Genomic DNA, 16,805 nt, shown 5'->3' on the forward strand with positions numbered 1-16,805 from the left:
CTGATGTGCCAGTGACCTCCTGTTCTTCTGTGGTATCCTGGCAGTTAGATGTGGGTTGCACATGAGGACTTTTCATGTAAGGGAGAGTGGGTTATGACCATCACATTACCCAAATCTAACACTACCTCTATGACCACCGACTGTGCTGTGATGTAGCTACCACCATCACCAGGCTCAGACAGCCCCACCATCAGACATGTCTATATCCACAGTCAAGGAACAGCACTGCCACTGTGAAAGCACATTGGCATGAAAGGTCTATTTTGATCAAACGTTCTGGAGTATATGTCAACCATGTCTACATATGGCTTGTAATGGGATGTTACACCCTGCCTGAGATAACTTTTTCCTCTTTTTGCAAATGTCAGACATGTCTATCCATAATGGTTACAGATGCATATGTACAATAAGCTGTTAATATGTTGTATACATTCTTCTGAAATATTATCAACATGCATATTTGTCCAGTGATGCAATGTTCTGTGTTATATGTCAACCACACTGTGGCACAAGCCACCTATATAGTTGTCAGATTTTCAGCATCAGTCAGTAAGGGATGGCACTAGGTGTCACAGTGACTCACAGCAGGAAGCCACATTACTCTGCAAAGGAAACCATGCAGAATCACAGGGATATCTAGATCACACTCTGTGTACTCTGTGTTCTTATGACTTACAGCAGGAAATATGTTAGCTCCAGGCAATGTGTTAACAGGTAAAAGTCTGTTTCCATGCACCCAGACTATCCCCTGAACTGCAGAAATGCTACATGGCCCAGCAGTGCACTCAACTGCCATTTACATCAACCACTCTGACAAAGACACATACACAGTGATTGCAAATGACAGTATGTCAGTACACAAAGCATACAGAACTGGTATATGACTCATGTCCTCAGTATGTGTTCAGCACAGCAGTAGACAGTGGCCTATAAAAATACAGCCATCAGGTTGGCAATGTAGTTCCCAAGTTTTATCCGCACAGGGCTTCCTACATGGGCATATGTGGAGGCCATCCCACAAAGCATATTGCTTCATGATATGGATTTAATAAGAGATAGCCTATAAATTCAACATAGGCATTATGATCATCCTCTCTCAAATTAGTTCCTGAAACAGGTGAGATATATGAGTTTGTTGCAACCTCCCATGGAGCATTAACAGGATAGAAAAATTAGTAGTAGTCTACCCTCTTTTGCCTTCCTGCTGTACCTTAGTAATGTGTGCTAACTAACCCTAATCCCTAATACTGCCCCTGCTGGGGAAGATCTCCTTATATTCCTTGTGTAGGCCAATGATCCCTGCCTCTTCTATAGCATACCTTTGATCCAGGGCTGTATTCACTATACAGGTACTGACATACAAACTTTCAAATGCCAGTGAAATCATCAAATCTGTACCTGTCAATAGCTTGAGTGCAGTAACACATTTGCATTTGCAGCATAAGTTTGGTAAGTAAACATGTTTCCTTATCAATTGTCATACATCAAGGCAAATGTTTTGCAGCTCTCTTCAGGAAAGAAAAGCAACATCCATTATTACTGAAATAGGAGATGTATGCACACTTAAATCTAAAAAAGAATCACACTTAACTCATTGATGGATTATGTGTTACCTTGAGCCCTGAGAGGTTTTGAAACCACATTCTGCCAGCACACACTTTTTTTTTTTTAAACACATAAATGCTCATATTTTTGTTGATTCACCTCCCTTATTTAATACTATTTGAGCTGCTGGCATTATAATCCAATGTTTTTACCTGTCAGTTGCAGCCACTTGACTATGAAGACTTCAAATATCCAGCTGCAATACAAATAGCTACAATGAAGTACTCCAAGCTTGCGTCATATAAATGTACGCTAGTACTACAGAATCAGACTAATAACATGGTAACTTGATCATAATTGCCAAAGGGAGGCATTCTCAACCCCAGACACCCCCCTTAATCAGCAGTTACAGACTCTTCGCTGACTGTGTACACACAGATAGCTGACTGTGATAAAAATAAACAAAGAATTGTGGACACAATAATATATTTCAAATTTGCGTCACACAAATATGCAGTAGCCTAAGTATCCCCTATTTATTTTATACAAACAGAAACTATCCATGCTAAGCCAGTCTGTTTAAATGTAACAAACAGACAGTAAGTCACTTTCAAGCGCTGACAACCTCCACCTCTATATAGCAGTTATACTAACTTTGCTGTGTACACCTCATCTGATACTGATAAAAGTAATACCTGTCAACCTATATGCACAAGAATGAAGGACAAAGCCAAAACATAATGAGAGACAAAAACCCAGAATCAGAAAGATGTTTCTTATATGTTTAGTAAGTTGTCAAGAGCAGTTTTTGCATTAGCATGGATATTTCAAAAGGCATGAGGTCTGAAACTTTAATGTCTGCCATTATTCAGTAACTACAATTCTCAGCAATGTGCCTGAAAGAAATTTTATGAGGAACAGTCCATAAATGTGTAAAAGCAGGGGCATTCTGCAAAAATCAGGTACAGCTGAGAGAGATGTTCATAGGTTCATAGGTTCATCGGTTGGTACTAGGCTATTGGCCCTAGGGCCTATACAAGCCTAGCCATAACAATTCCTTGACTATTTCTTCCCACAGTACTTACTTCCCAATGTCAGCATTGTTTTAAAAACAGTATCTAAAAGTATACCAGCTTATTTTCACACAAATACACATTAGCCCTGAAAGGCCAGATAGTTAGCTGAAGAAAGGGCCAAGCACTGTTACTTTCATCTACAAACTACCCTCATCCTACCTAGCAAATATAGTCACTTTCTTGTGCATACCTCATCTGACTATTACAAAAATAATGCCTCTCAACCACTTAACAAAAGAATCAGGAACAAAGCCAAAAATAAATAAGGGGCAAATGCCCAAAAATCAGGGAACATTTTAAATATTGCTATTGTATACTTAGAAAGTTGATGGAATAGTCATTTTATACTGGCATATATTTTCCTGAGGCTACGAAGTCTGGAAAGCCATATATCTGGCAACATTTAATGACTATAATCCTCAATGATTTGATGGAAAACCCAAAATTTTATGAGGCATAGACCAAACTCAAGAGCCAAAGCTAAGGACATTCTGTAACATCAGGGGGAAGTTTCTACTCTTTTTTTACACAAACTGTTACCACTGAATATATCTTACAATGTACTACATGCAAATGAACACTGGTCCCCCGAAGCCATTGCCTTAGCTGGCTTATCTCATACTTGGTACTATTCCATGTTCTCTGCACCCGAACTTCTTTAAGTTGTGGAGCAAAAAAAAAACAAACAAGAAATAAATTCCCTAATTCCCAGTCTTGCACTCCTCTATGGAAGAGCAAGTTCCATTCTCCGTGATGTGTGCTTATCATCTCTTTAGGGGAATAAATATTTTTCCGATATAAACTGTAGCAAAATTCTTGCTGCAAATAAAAAATATGCCTTATAGCATGCTGTTTTCTGCAGTTTATGTACAGGTTTCATACCGCCCTCTTAGCACTGTATTCTTAACACCAGTTACAGTAGTGGCATTTATTTCTGAATGCCGGTGTTGTAGTATAGCCCCGGTGACTACTGCAGATCATACTTGTTAACTTACACTAGTGGTAGCAGTACACTTTGGCTCACCCTAGCTGTGCTTCTGTAGTCAAAATATAAAATAAGAAAACTTTACCCTTACACCTTATTTTGTGACTACAATCCTCAATTATTATCCGAAAAACACACATTTTATGTGGCGTAGATCAACAAAATAAGACAAAATCCTGGACATTCTCTGAATGTATGGGCAGTTATAACTTTATTTCACATAAACAGTTGCCAGAAAATAAATATATATTCAATGTACTTAATACAAATGTACACTAGTCTTATAAAGCCAGCCTTTAAAATGAGCAAAGCAACAAAAGGGTAAATTGCTTTCTTCTGCAGTCAGTTATCCCTACCCCCCCCCCCGACACACACACAATTTCCAGAAGTTAATGACTTTTATCCTCAGTGACTTTCCAAAAAAAACAAATATTTTATGAGGAAAGAGCAAAAATAAGATCCAAAGTCAGGGCTGTTTCATATGTAAACACTAGACAGAAAGTAAATATTCAAACTTATGTCATACAAATGCAGACACACTTTAAATGATACTCTCAACTATTTTGCTCTAGAATGCTGGGAAAAGCCAAAAATAAATCAGAGAGGGGCAAAGGCCTAAAAACAAATACTGTATGTCTGATCTTCATTGCTGAAGAATTCTGGGCATAGCCAAAAAAATGGATGGGGAAAAAAGACCAAAATTAAGGGACAATTTTTCAAGCATTACTTTAATTAGCTTAATGTTAAACACACAACATGATTTACATCAGCATGCAGTAAGTAGTATGACATATAATGTTTGAGATTACTGACTGACTGTAAACCTCAAGGATTTTTCATAATATTAAGTAAATTTATGAGGAACAGTAACAAATATGAGGCAAACTCAGGGATGTTCAACAATATGAGTGACAGCTGAGAAGAATGCCATAAATAATTGTTAAATATTACTCTAATTTACTTACAGAGTTAATGTAACAGTAGGATTTGCATCTGCATGTATTTCTGTAACAATAAAATGCATGAAACTCTAGTGTTATTGACTTAAATTAATACTCAGTGGTTTTCCAGAAAATCAACAATTTTGTTAGGGAGAGGGCAAAAGTATGAAGCAAAAACACGGACATGTTGTCATGCATGTTTTGCAAAAAAGTTACTATTGTTTTCTTCTACAGCCAGAAAGCCTGCACCATAACCCTCCCCCCTTTAGTGTCAGCACGTTTCAATGCAATATTGGTTTCCCTGCCAAAATGACTAAAAAGTAAATAAAAATTAAATAAAAACAGAAAGCTGTGCCACTGTATATATCTCTCCTCTGGGAACATTTAGTTATTTCTTTACTTACATACATACAGATAAGTAAATAAACATTCCCTTAATTAGAAATAAAGTGCCTTGAGGTAAATATAGTCATCAGACTGTACTACAACTGGTACACATTGCAAGTTTACGGAAGTACTTACAGCAACTATTATGTAATGTGATGTCTGGCTAATATCCCATGGGACTGCCAGTAATAAATGTGACGTTCCACCACTTAAAACCCAAGTCAGTAATTAAGGAGTCTCAATCCTCACCACTGACTCCAGTATAGAAGCATCACAGAAAACACCAGAGCACAGAGCACACAAGAGTAAAATTCCACAATTTCCCTTAAGAGCACAACATGAGCATTTTCGTTCTTCCTGGGACCGGACTATATAGCTCTGTCTGCCCCAAATATAATCCCTTATTTATACACTTCAGAGCAATGTGTTTCAGTTTAAGAACTCTGACCCACTCACATTCAAAATAAATTTAAATCACACACACGCAAATACTTATGGGAAGCCTGACATAGACTTCCAGCTGTGCCTCCTCCCAAATACAAATGATAATGCTGCCACCAGAGTGAGACAAATCTACACACCCTTCAAAGGGTGATCAAATATTAAAAATTAAATAACAAAATTAATGATATCTATGACCAGAAGCAGCCAGGTATTTGAGGTGACCTAGGGAGTATCAAACAGGCATAAGCACTCCCTGATCTCTAAAGAACACAGTGATTGTTCAGCCACAATGTAAAATAATGAAAAACATTTAATAATAGGTAAAATCATTACAAGAATGTAAACCAATAACTTTCAATAAACACAGAAATTCAATCACCAGAAATCTAAAATTAAACTGTAAGATAGAAGTCCATAATCTTAGAAAAACTCTATTTAAAGAACTAAACTTTCCTAATCTAACTAGATAATACTGTCCCTGACCTAATCTAAAATATAACAACAAGGCAAAAGCAGGTTTACAGTCCTTTTTCTGGGTATCTTCTGCACAGCACTGTAGCTGACTGTAACTCTCAACTAACTGCTGCTCTTCACAGACTGCACACTTGACAGTCTCAACTGTCTTATTTTAAAAAAAATAACAGTCAGCTATTTGAAAGTAATTTTTTCCTGTCAATCAGCTGTTCAAATAATCATCTAGCAACCAGGTACATTCTAATGACATCACCTACTGTTCGGCTGATTCTCCACAGACAGTTTTTACTTTAGAATCTCCCTAAAAACATATGCAATTAGAAATGTATCAAAACACTGACAAATTCTTTAATCACTTTGTATAAGCAGGGAGATACTCAGCATTTAAAAACATATTAACATTTCCACAATTAGACATGCTAGCATACAATACAAGTTAATTTGAGAATATACACAAATCTCCTGTCAGACATGCTAACACAGAAGACAATGTTTTCATTTTCTTCCCATGTAATGCTTTTTAAAACATGTTTATTTCACGATTCTTATGTTCAGCACATAAACTAAATAAAATGAGTTATTTGTGATGACCAAAAACTTTATAAAATTAAATTATTTTGATGGCTGGCCTAGCCATCCAAATCATAAATATTAAATTGCCACTGCACAGTTGACTGTTCTATCATAGAAAATCAAGATCTATTTCCTTGTCTCCTGTTCAACAGCCATTATCAAACAAAAATGTTCTCTGCAATTTCTGCCCTGTAATATGCTGACCAGGCTAAAGACAGCTAAACATTAAATTTGACACACCAGCTTCCTAAAAGCTCTAGGTAAAGAACTTTTACTTTGCTACTACTGTGTAACATGGACCTAGGAAACGTGCTGCACTTGTGAAGAATTACATTCTGGATGACTCAGCATGCAATGGTACAATGCTTATGGTAACAACATGCCAGCTCCTAAAGCCACCAAAGTGTTGAAGGTGCTCAATTATTCAGATAGTAGGCCATTGCATAGGATCAGGAAGCTGCTCTAATCCCTACCATATAACTCTTGCTGCTAGAGATGGAATAGGACTGATAAGGTATCTAGGCAGGATGGAATGGGCTGAAGAGCTCTCTCCTATCATGGGACTGCTCTGCTCTCATTCCTGTAGAATGAATGGGGCAGCCTAGTACAGGAAGAAGAGTACTTGGGTTACATCTCATGGGGGAGCAAAAATGAAAAGACATCTAATCCAGAAAGGCATCTGAAAATATGATAGATGCAATGTCTCATTTACTTTCTATAAATACATTTTCTTCTTTTGGTGCCAGAAATAGATGCTTTTTGGCAGCATAGAAAGATCTCAAGACATTAGCCTTACCATTTGATAATGTTTTACAAAAGTATCTGTTTTAGATCCTTAGGAATAACTCCTCACACTTCCAAATATGCACTTTAGCATAGTACACTACGTTAACTAAGACTAACACTTCCACTCTTTGTGAGTCAGTCATTTACAGATATGATTTTCATATTCATACTGCAGCACTAAAGATGGTAATAGTACAAGTGCATATCATCTTTAATGGATATTTAAACAAACCATGAAAATACAGAACAAATGTTCCAATATACTTACCTCTGTTTTTCTGAAATAAGAGTATTCTAAATTTAATTAAGGTGAATGATTTTCTCAACTTATTACTATACTTGTTTTAAAATGTATGTGTCCTCAAACATTGAAGCAAGCTAGTTTCTCCTGATAGTTCAATTTGTAAACCATTATACTGTCAAAATGAAACAGGAGTTGGAGCAATTCTATTTTCATGTATTTTAAATCTCCTAGCCAGCATATTTTTCCACATCATAATCAAATGCATCTTTTGACAGAAGGACTATTTGACCTCAGAATGCAATATAAAGTATGTAATTTTGTTCAAGATGTAGTACATGAATCGTCAGTATGCATAGAAGTACAGATTCCCATTTTATAAGGGCAGTGAAGAAATCTAAGATGTTCATTGTGCAGACATTGTCACACTCTAAGGGAATTTTAAGTCATTCATCCTTTGAGATCATGCATCACAAGGATCCTGGAAAAATCATAGTATCGGTATAAAGCGCACCCTTGAGAATATTATTGCTTATGAAAAAACAGCAACGCAGAACATAATGGACAATATACCCCAGATTGAAATTCAGTGATGCCATTGAAAATGCAATTTGTACTAGGTATGCTGATCAACTATTTTAAAATGTTGTTACAGTGAATTGAAATTCTCACCTTTTTTATACATCTGGGCAAATTCAGTGTAGGAGGATAATATTTTAAACACATTACTGCATTTAAAAAAAGAAATACAAAATAATATATATATATATATATATATATATATATTTAAATCTAATGAGTAATAGAGCTATGGCACACAGTGATCTCTTTAAAAAGTTACAAATGAGCACAGTTTAGCACTGTACAATTTATTTTCCTTCTAGAAAATATATCATAAAATAATTTTAGCTATGTAAACAGTTAATTGTAACAGATTTGTTATCCAGTTAGGATGGAAAAAAGATTGTTAGAGCTTTATCAGAGAGGAAAGTTTTAATGTTCTTATGGTACGTCAACTGTTATTTTGTCAACATGTAAATCCTAATATCCATGTAGTCAATCAGTTATGCTATAATGTTGTAGATATCTTTGCAGGATGGATATATATTTGTAACATTTATTTTGATTATATCTCTGAGGTTGTTTGACATCAGTATTTGTATATTTCAGATTGTTGTGTGGGAATAGAGCATCCACCCATTGATAGGGGGGTACAAGGTTATATCGCTCCCTTTAAAACTGTTTTTAATTTTGTTTTTGATTTTGTACTGTGAATTTGTATGCTGTAATTTTTGAGTAATTTAGATATTTTGTGATGCTTTGATACACAATGTCAGTTGCAACCAATTAACCATTATTGGTCTTGTCATTTTCTTTAGTTCTGGAAGAAAAGTATAACTTGAGTACTGAAGTTAAAACTATTTTAAAGAAACAAGTTATCAACAAATATTTAGACATTGATTCATAAAGATATGATGGAATCCTGCACTGCACATGCACAGATAAGCTGCAACATGTAGGGGGATGAGAAATACAGATGCAATAATAGAGGGACTGAACTGGCAAGCAACCTTCTCTGGTCATTTGTTATAAAACAACCAGCATTTATATTATGTCATAGCACTATTTTGAGTAGATTACTCAGTGGCATGGGGCAGGTAAGTTGCTCACTGATGGAAGTGGTATAGCAGTAGTATGCAGATCAGTTCAAGTGTGCTGCTCATTGTTGTGAGTGGTATGTTACTAATGTACAGAGCAGATGTGTTGCTCAGTGACAGGAGTGGTATGGTACTGAGGTGCAGAGAAGATGTGTTGCTCAGTGATGAGAGTGGTATGGTACTGATGTGCAGATAAGATGTGCTGCTCAATGAGGGGAGTGATATGCTATTGATGTACAAAGCAGGTATGCTGCTCAGTGATGGGAGTGGCATGGTACTGATGTGCACAGACAATGTGCTGCTGAGTGATGTGAGTGCTATGGTAATGATGAGCAGAGCAGGTGTGCTGCTCAGTGACAGAAGTGGTATGGTACTGATGTGCAGAGAAGATGTGCTGCTCAGTGATGGGAGTGGTATGGTACTGATGTGCAGAGCAGGTGTGCTGCTCAGTGATGTGAGTGATATGGTACTGATGTGAGGGGAAGGTGTGCTGCATAATAATGTGAGTGGTATGGTACTGATATGCAGAGAAGATATTATGCTCGGTGATGAGAGTGGTATGGTAATGATGTGCAGAGAAGATGTGCTACTCAGTGATGGGCATGGCATGGTACTGATGTGCAGAGAAGACGTGCTGCTCAGTGATGGGAGTGCTATGGTAATGATGAACAGAGCAGGAGAGCTACTCAGTGATGGGAGTGGTATGGTACTGATGTACAGATTAGCTGCTTATTGAATGGTGTGGTATGATATTGATGTACAGGGCAAATATGCTGCTGAGTGATGTGAGTGGTATGTTAATGATGTTCAGAGCAGATGTGTTGCTCAGTCATGGGAGTGGTATGGTACTCATGGGCAGAGAAGATGTCCTGCTTGGTGATGGAAGTGGTATGGTACTGATCAACAGAGCAGATGTGCTGCTAAATGTTGGGAGTGGTATGATACTTTTGTACAGAGCAGATGTGCTGTTCAGTGATGGGAGTGGTATGGTACTGATGTTCAGGGCAGATGTGCTGCTTTGTGATGGGAGTGTTATGGCACTCATGGGCAGAGCAGGTGTGCTGCTCAGTGATGGGAGTGATATGGTACTCACGTTCAGAGCAGATGTGTTGCTCAGTGATGGGAGTAGTATGGTACTGATGTGCAGAGCAGGTATGCTGCTCAGTGATGGGAGTGGTATGATACTGATGTTTAGAGCAGATGTGCTGCTCAGTAATGGGAGTGGTATGGTACTGATGTGCAGAGCAAGCATGCTGCTCAGTGACAGGAGTAGCATGGCAATGATGTGCATTGCAGGTGTGTTGCTCAGTGATGGGAGCATTGTGGTACTGATGTGCAGAGAAAATGTGCTGCTCAGTGATGGGAGTGGTATGGTACTGATGTGCAGAGCAGGTGTGCAGCACAATGGTGTGAGTGATATAGTATTGATGTGGGGAGCAGATGTGCTGCATAATAATGTGAGTGGCATGGTACTGATGAGCAGAGAAGATGTGCTGCTCAGTAATGAGAGTGGTATGGTACTGATGAGCGGCGAAGGTGTGCTGCTCAGTGATGGGAGTGTTATGCTACTGATGTGCAGAGCAGGTATGCTGCTCAGTGATGGGAGTGGCATAGTACTGATATGCAGAGAAGATGTGCTGCTCAGTGATGGGAGTGCTATGGTAATGATGCACAGAGCAGGTGTGCTGCTCAGTGATGGGAGTGGTATGGTACTGATGTCCAGATTAGCTGCTCAGTGATTGGAGTGGTATGATATTGATGTACAGGGCAAATGTGCTGCTGAGTGATGTGAGTGGTATATTAATGATGTTCAGAGCAGATGTGTTGCTTGGTGATGGGAGTGGTACGGTGCAAATGTGCAGAACAAATGTGCTGCTTAGTGATGGGAGTGATTTGGTACTGATGTGCAGAGCAGGTGTGTTGCTTAGTGATGGGAGTGGTATGGTACTCATGGGCAGAGACGATGTGCTGCTCAGTGATGGGAGTGGTATGGTACTGATGTACAGATCAGATGTGCCACTAAATGCTGGGAGTGGTATGGTACTGATATATAGAGCAGATGAGCTGCTCAGTGATGGGAGTGGTATGGTACTGATGTTCATTTCAGATGTGCTGCTTTGTGATGGGAGTGGCATGGCACTCATGGGCTGCACAGGTGTGCTGCTCAGTGATGGGGAGTGGTATGGTACTCATGTTTAGAGCAGGTGTGCTGCTCAGTGATGGGAGTGGTATGGTATTGATGTTCATGGCAGATGTGCTGCTTTGTGATGGGAGTGGCATGGCACTCATGGGCTGCACAGGTGTGCTGCTCAGTGATGGGGAGTGGTATGGTACTCATGTTTAGAGCTGGTGTGCTGCTCAGTGATGAGAGTGGTATAGTACTGATGTGCAGAGCAGGTGTATTGCTCAGTGATGGGAGTGGTATGATACTGATGTTCAGAGCAGATGTGCTGCTCTGCTCAGTGATGGGAGTGCTATGGTATTGATGTACAGAGCAGATGTGCTGCTCAGTGATGGGAGTGGTGTGATACTGATGTGCAGAGCAGATGTGCTGCTCAGTGATGGTAGTGGTATTATACTGATGTTCAGAGCAGATGTGCTGCTCAGTGATGGGAGTGGTATGGTACTGATGTCCAGAGGATATGTACTGCTCAGTGATGGGATTGGTATGGTATTGATGTGCAGAGCAGATGTGCTGCTCAGTATGAGTGTGGTATGGTACTGATATGCAAAGCTGATGTGCTGCTCTGTGATGGAACTAATATGGTACTGATGTTCAGAGCAGTAGTGCTGCTCTGTCTTGGGCATGGTATGGTACTGATGTGCAGAGCAGATGTGCTGCTCAGTGATGGAAGTGGTATGGTACTGATGTTCAGAGTAGGTGTGCTGCTCAGTGATGGGAGTGGTATAGTACTGATGTGCAGAGCAGATGTGCTGCTCAGTGATGGGAGTGTTATAGTGCTGATGTGCAGAGCAGATGTGCTGCTCAGTGATGAGAGTGGTATAATACTGATGTGCAGAGCAGATGTGCTGCTCTATATGGGAAAGGTATGGTACTGATGTGCAGAGCAGATGAGCTACATAATGATGCAAGTGTATGGTACCGATGTGCAAATGAGATGTGTAGCATACTGATGTGAGCAGTATGGTACTGATGTGCAGAGCAGATGTGTTGCTCAGTGATGGGAGTGGTATGGTACTGATGTCCAGAGGATATGTACTGCTCAGTGATGGGATTGGTATGGTATTGATGTGCAGAGCAGATGTGCTGCTCAGTATGAGAGTGGTATGGTACTGATATGCAAAGCTGATGTGCTGCTCCCTGATGGAACTAATATGGTACTGATGTTCAGAGCAGTAGTGCTGCTCTGTCTTGGGGTGTGGTATGGTACTGATGTGCAGAGCAGATGTGCTGCTCAGTGATGGAAGTGGTATGGTACTGATGTTCAGAGTAGGTGTGCTGCTCAGTGATGTGAGTGGTATAGCACTGATGTGCAGAGCAGATGTGCTGCTCAGTGATGGGAGTGGTATAGTGCTGATGTGCAGAGCAGATGTACTGCTCAGTGATGAGAGTGGTATGGTATTGATGAGCAGCGAAGGTGTGTTGCTCAGTGATGGGAGTGTTATGCTACTGATGTGCAGAGCAGGTATGCTGCTCAGTGATGGGAGTGGCATGGTACTGATATGCAGAGAAGATGTGCTGCTCAGTGATGGGAGTGCTATTGTAATGATGTACAGAGCAGGTGTGCTGCTCAGTGATGGGAGTGGTATGGTACTGATATCCAGATTAGCTGCTCAATGATTGGAGTGGTATGATATTGATGTACAGGGCAAATGTGCTGCTTAGTGATGTGAGTGGTATATTAATGATGTTCAGAGCAGATGTGTTGCTTGGTGATGGGAGTGGTATGGTGCAAATGTACAGAACAGATCTGCTGCTTAGTGATGGGAGTGATTTGGTACTGATGTGCAGAGCAGGTGTGTTGCTTAGTGATGGGAGTGGTATGGTACTCATGGGCAGAGAAGATGTGCTGCTCAGTGATGGGAGTGGTATGGTACTGGTGTACAGATCAGATGTGCCACTAAATGCTGGGAGTGGTATGGTACTGATATATAGAGCAGATGTGCTGCTCAGTGATGGGAGTGGTATGGTATTGATGTTCATTTCAGATGTGCTGCTTTGTGATGGGAGTGGCATGGCACTCATGGGCTGCACAGGTGTGCTGCTCAGTGATGGGGAGTGGTATGGTACTCATGTTTAGAGCAGGTGTGCTGCTCAGTGATGGGAGTCGTATGGTACTGATGTGCAGAGCAGGTGTATTGCTCAGTGATGGGAGTGGTATGATACTGATTTTCAGAGCAGATGTGCTGCTCTGCTCAGTGATGGGAGTGCTATGGTATTGATGTACAGAGCAGATGTGCTGCTCAGTGATGGGAGTGGTGTGATACTGATGTGCAGAGCAGATGTGCTGCTCAGTGATGGTAGTGGTATTATACTGATGTTCAGAGCAGATGTGCTGCTCAGTGATGGGAGTGGTATGGTACTGATGTCCAGAGGATATGTACTGCTCAGTGATGGGATTGGTATGGTATTGATGTGCAGAGCAGATGTGCTGCTCAGTATGAGAGTGGTATGGTACTGATATGCAAAGCTGATCTGCTGCTCCGTGATGGAACTAATATGGTACTGATGTTCAGAGCAGTAGTGCTGCTCTGTCTTGGGCGTGGTATGGTACTGATGTGCAGAGCAGATGTGCTGCTCAGTGATGGAAGTGATATGGTACTGATGTTCAGAGTAGGTGTGCTGCTCAGTGATGGGAGTGGTATAGTACTGATGGGCAGAGCAGATGTCCTGCTCAGTGATGGGAGTGGTATAGTGCTGACGTGCAGAGCAGATGTGCTGCTCAGTGATGAGAGTGGTATGATACTGATTTGCAGAGCAGATGTGCTGCTCTATAAGGGAAAGGTATGATACTGATGTGCAGAGCAGATGAGCTACATAATGATGCAAGTGTATGGTACTGATGTGCAAAGGAGATGTGTAGCATACTGATGTGAGTGGTATGGTACTGATGTGCAGAGCAGATGTGTTGCTTAGTGATGGGAGTGGTATGGCACTGATGTTCAGAGCAGATGTGCTGCTCAGTATGGGAGTGGTATGATACTGATATTCAGTGCAGGAGTGCTGCTCAGTGATGGGAGTGGTATGGTATTGATGTCCAGAAAATATGTACTGCTCAGTGATGGGATTGGCATAGTACTGATGTGCAGAGCAAATGTGTTGCTCAGTGATGGGGGTGGTATAGTAGTGATGTGGAGAGCAGGTGACCTGTTCCGTGATAAGGGTCGTAACTGTGTAAATGGTAAGCCAATTTATAGGATCAGCAAGCTGTTGAGTAGCACAACAATGGGAGTGGTATGGTAGTGATGTATAGCACAGATGAGCTGCTAATGATTGAAGTTGTATGTATTGGTTTGCAGAGCAAGTGTGCTGTCTGTGATTGTAGTGATATGATTGTGCTGTGCATAGCAGGTGAATCACTGGGTGACAGGAGTGCTATAGGTGTGGTGTGCAAAGCAAGTTTGCTGTTCAGTGATGGAAGTGGTGTTATAGTGATATGCAGTGCAGGTGAACTGTTAGTTACTGGAATTGTATGCTATTGGTGTGCTGAGCAGATTAGCTGCTCACTGCTGGGAGTGGTATAATCATGGTTTGTGGAGCATTTTGAAAAATATCAGCACCTCTGGCAAAAATTGCTAAAGAAATATTTAAAAATATGGTTATCAATTACTACTTCTATAATTTCCATATATCCTTTGTCTTCACTTCCTTAATTTTTTAATGATGAACATCTAACTACTGTTGCTGTGGTGAAATTGCAGTTCAGGTCAATATCTGCAATTAGTGAATGTTTGCCAGTGTTTTACTTGGAAGATACAATGTCAGTTTTTTCTGCACAGACACATATTTATTCATCTGTTATGGATAATATACTAACCAGACTGCTTACTTGATTTTGAATTTTATAATGGTGTATATGTATTTCCGCAAGTGCATGATATGGTTGTACATCCATATGCTGCCAAGTATGTGCAGCACGCACACATCTATCTCTCCCTCTATCTTTCTTACATACATTCACATGCCCTCATACAAAACACACATGCACACACATATATTATGTGAGAGTGTTTGTTTGTCTGTGTGCAGTGGTAATTATGCATACTTGGTTTTGTGAGGAGTAATGCATGAAACTTCAAGTCACTTACATGATTACTACCTTTTCAGTACAAAGCATTATGTATAGAACCTTACTCACATGCTCCATTTATCTATTTTTCCATATTGTCTATTTTTTACTAATTATTTACTGAACTACAACTTTATATTCCTTTCTAAGACATTTTCTGGAGTGTGACACAGCAAGCCCTCTGCCACCTACTGAAGTGTGTTTGCCATAACCCCCATCTCAACACATTATGGATCTAAACTTTACCTAACACTAGCTCTATACAGACAAGTTTTGGCTGCAGGGTTTTTTTTTAACCAAAAATAAAATAATTTTCCTTTTTGATTGGTGTAGTGATTTGCAGATTTATTGGCTCAGAAAATGGTATATTTTGTATAAATGTTTAATGAATCAAGCTTCATTCGAATTATTCTTCATTTTTTCAAAATAGGAGTGCAAACACAAACACACACACAAAAACAGTTTTCACAACAATGGGGGAAGTAAAAACTTCCTTATCCCTACTATTTCATGAGCCCACTCTCACTTCGCTGAACTCATTCAATGAAAGCTGATGACATTGTTCATCAAAGTTTCAGTTGAACAAAACCGTACTCTACAACAAAGTGTTGCAGCAATTACAGAGCCATCTCATAAAATACAAAGCACTTCCAAAGGTTAAATTGCAGTGGAGTAGAAATGCACTTTCAGAAGTCACTCACAGATTGAATCATTCTGAAAAAGTTATAAAATCAATTAAGTTCAGATTAGTTTTTCAAATTCAGGTTCAGTACAAAGAAAGGACTTTAGCCTTCACATTAATGAAGGGTTACTAGGCTAATGGCAATAGTGCCCTTACAAGACTAGCCAAGTTCAACCCTTGTTCCCTATAGGGCCTAGAGATATGGTCTATGTTTACAAACCAATCTAAATCAGCACCAACTGTCCCTATCCAAGAGGCACACAGGTGAAACCACTGGGGTGTATTTGAGGGTTCCCATCCAATTGTCCTTGTTACGCTAAAGAATGCCTTATGGTTATCTTTAGCTAGTGATGCTAATTTAGATACATAGTTAGCTTTAGAGGACTTTACAAAATGCCTTATTTGCTTATTCAAGCTGAGAAGAGAGAGTTTCCATTTATGAGATGGTTTATTCATGTTCTTAGACAGCAATTTCTTCCTGTTATTGTATAACCTGTTTATGGCAGATGTCCACTAGGCAAGCTTGTTCTTTCCAGAGTACTAGTCTTCTCAGGTATGGCTGAGTCAGTACAATTGTATAGATGCTTATACAGAGCATTCATTCATATCCTAGTATAGGTGTCCTTGCTGTCAGTGGAGACCGGATCTTTGAAGCTATTAATGCCGTCTCTTAAGAGGCTGTAGTTGACTTTGGAGAAGTTTGTTAGCCTAATTTCTCCTGAGTGTTGAACTGTTGTAATTTTTACTTCAAAGGAGACTGAT

Source organism: Protopterus annectens, chromosome 8.part1 (genome assembly GCF_019279795.1).
Source record: "Protopterus annectens isolate FY-2018-M chromosome 8.part1, PAN1.0, whole genome shotgun sequence".
Taxonomy (NCBI): Eukaryota; Metazoa; Chordata; order Ceratodontiformes; family Protopteridae; genus Protopterus; species Protopterus annectens.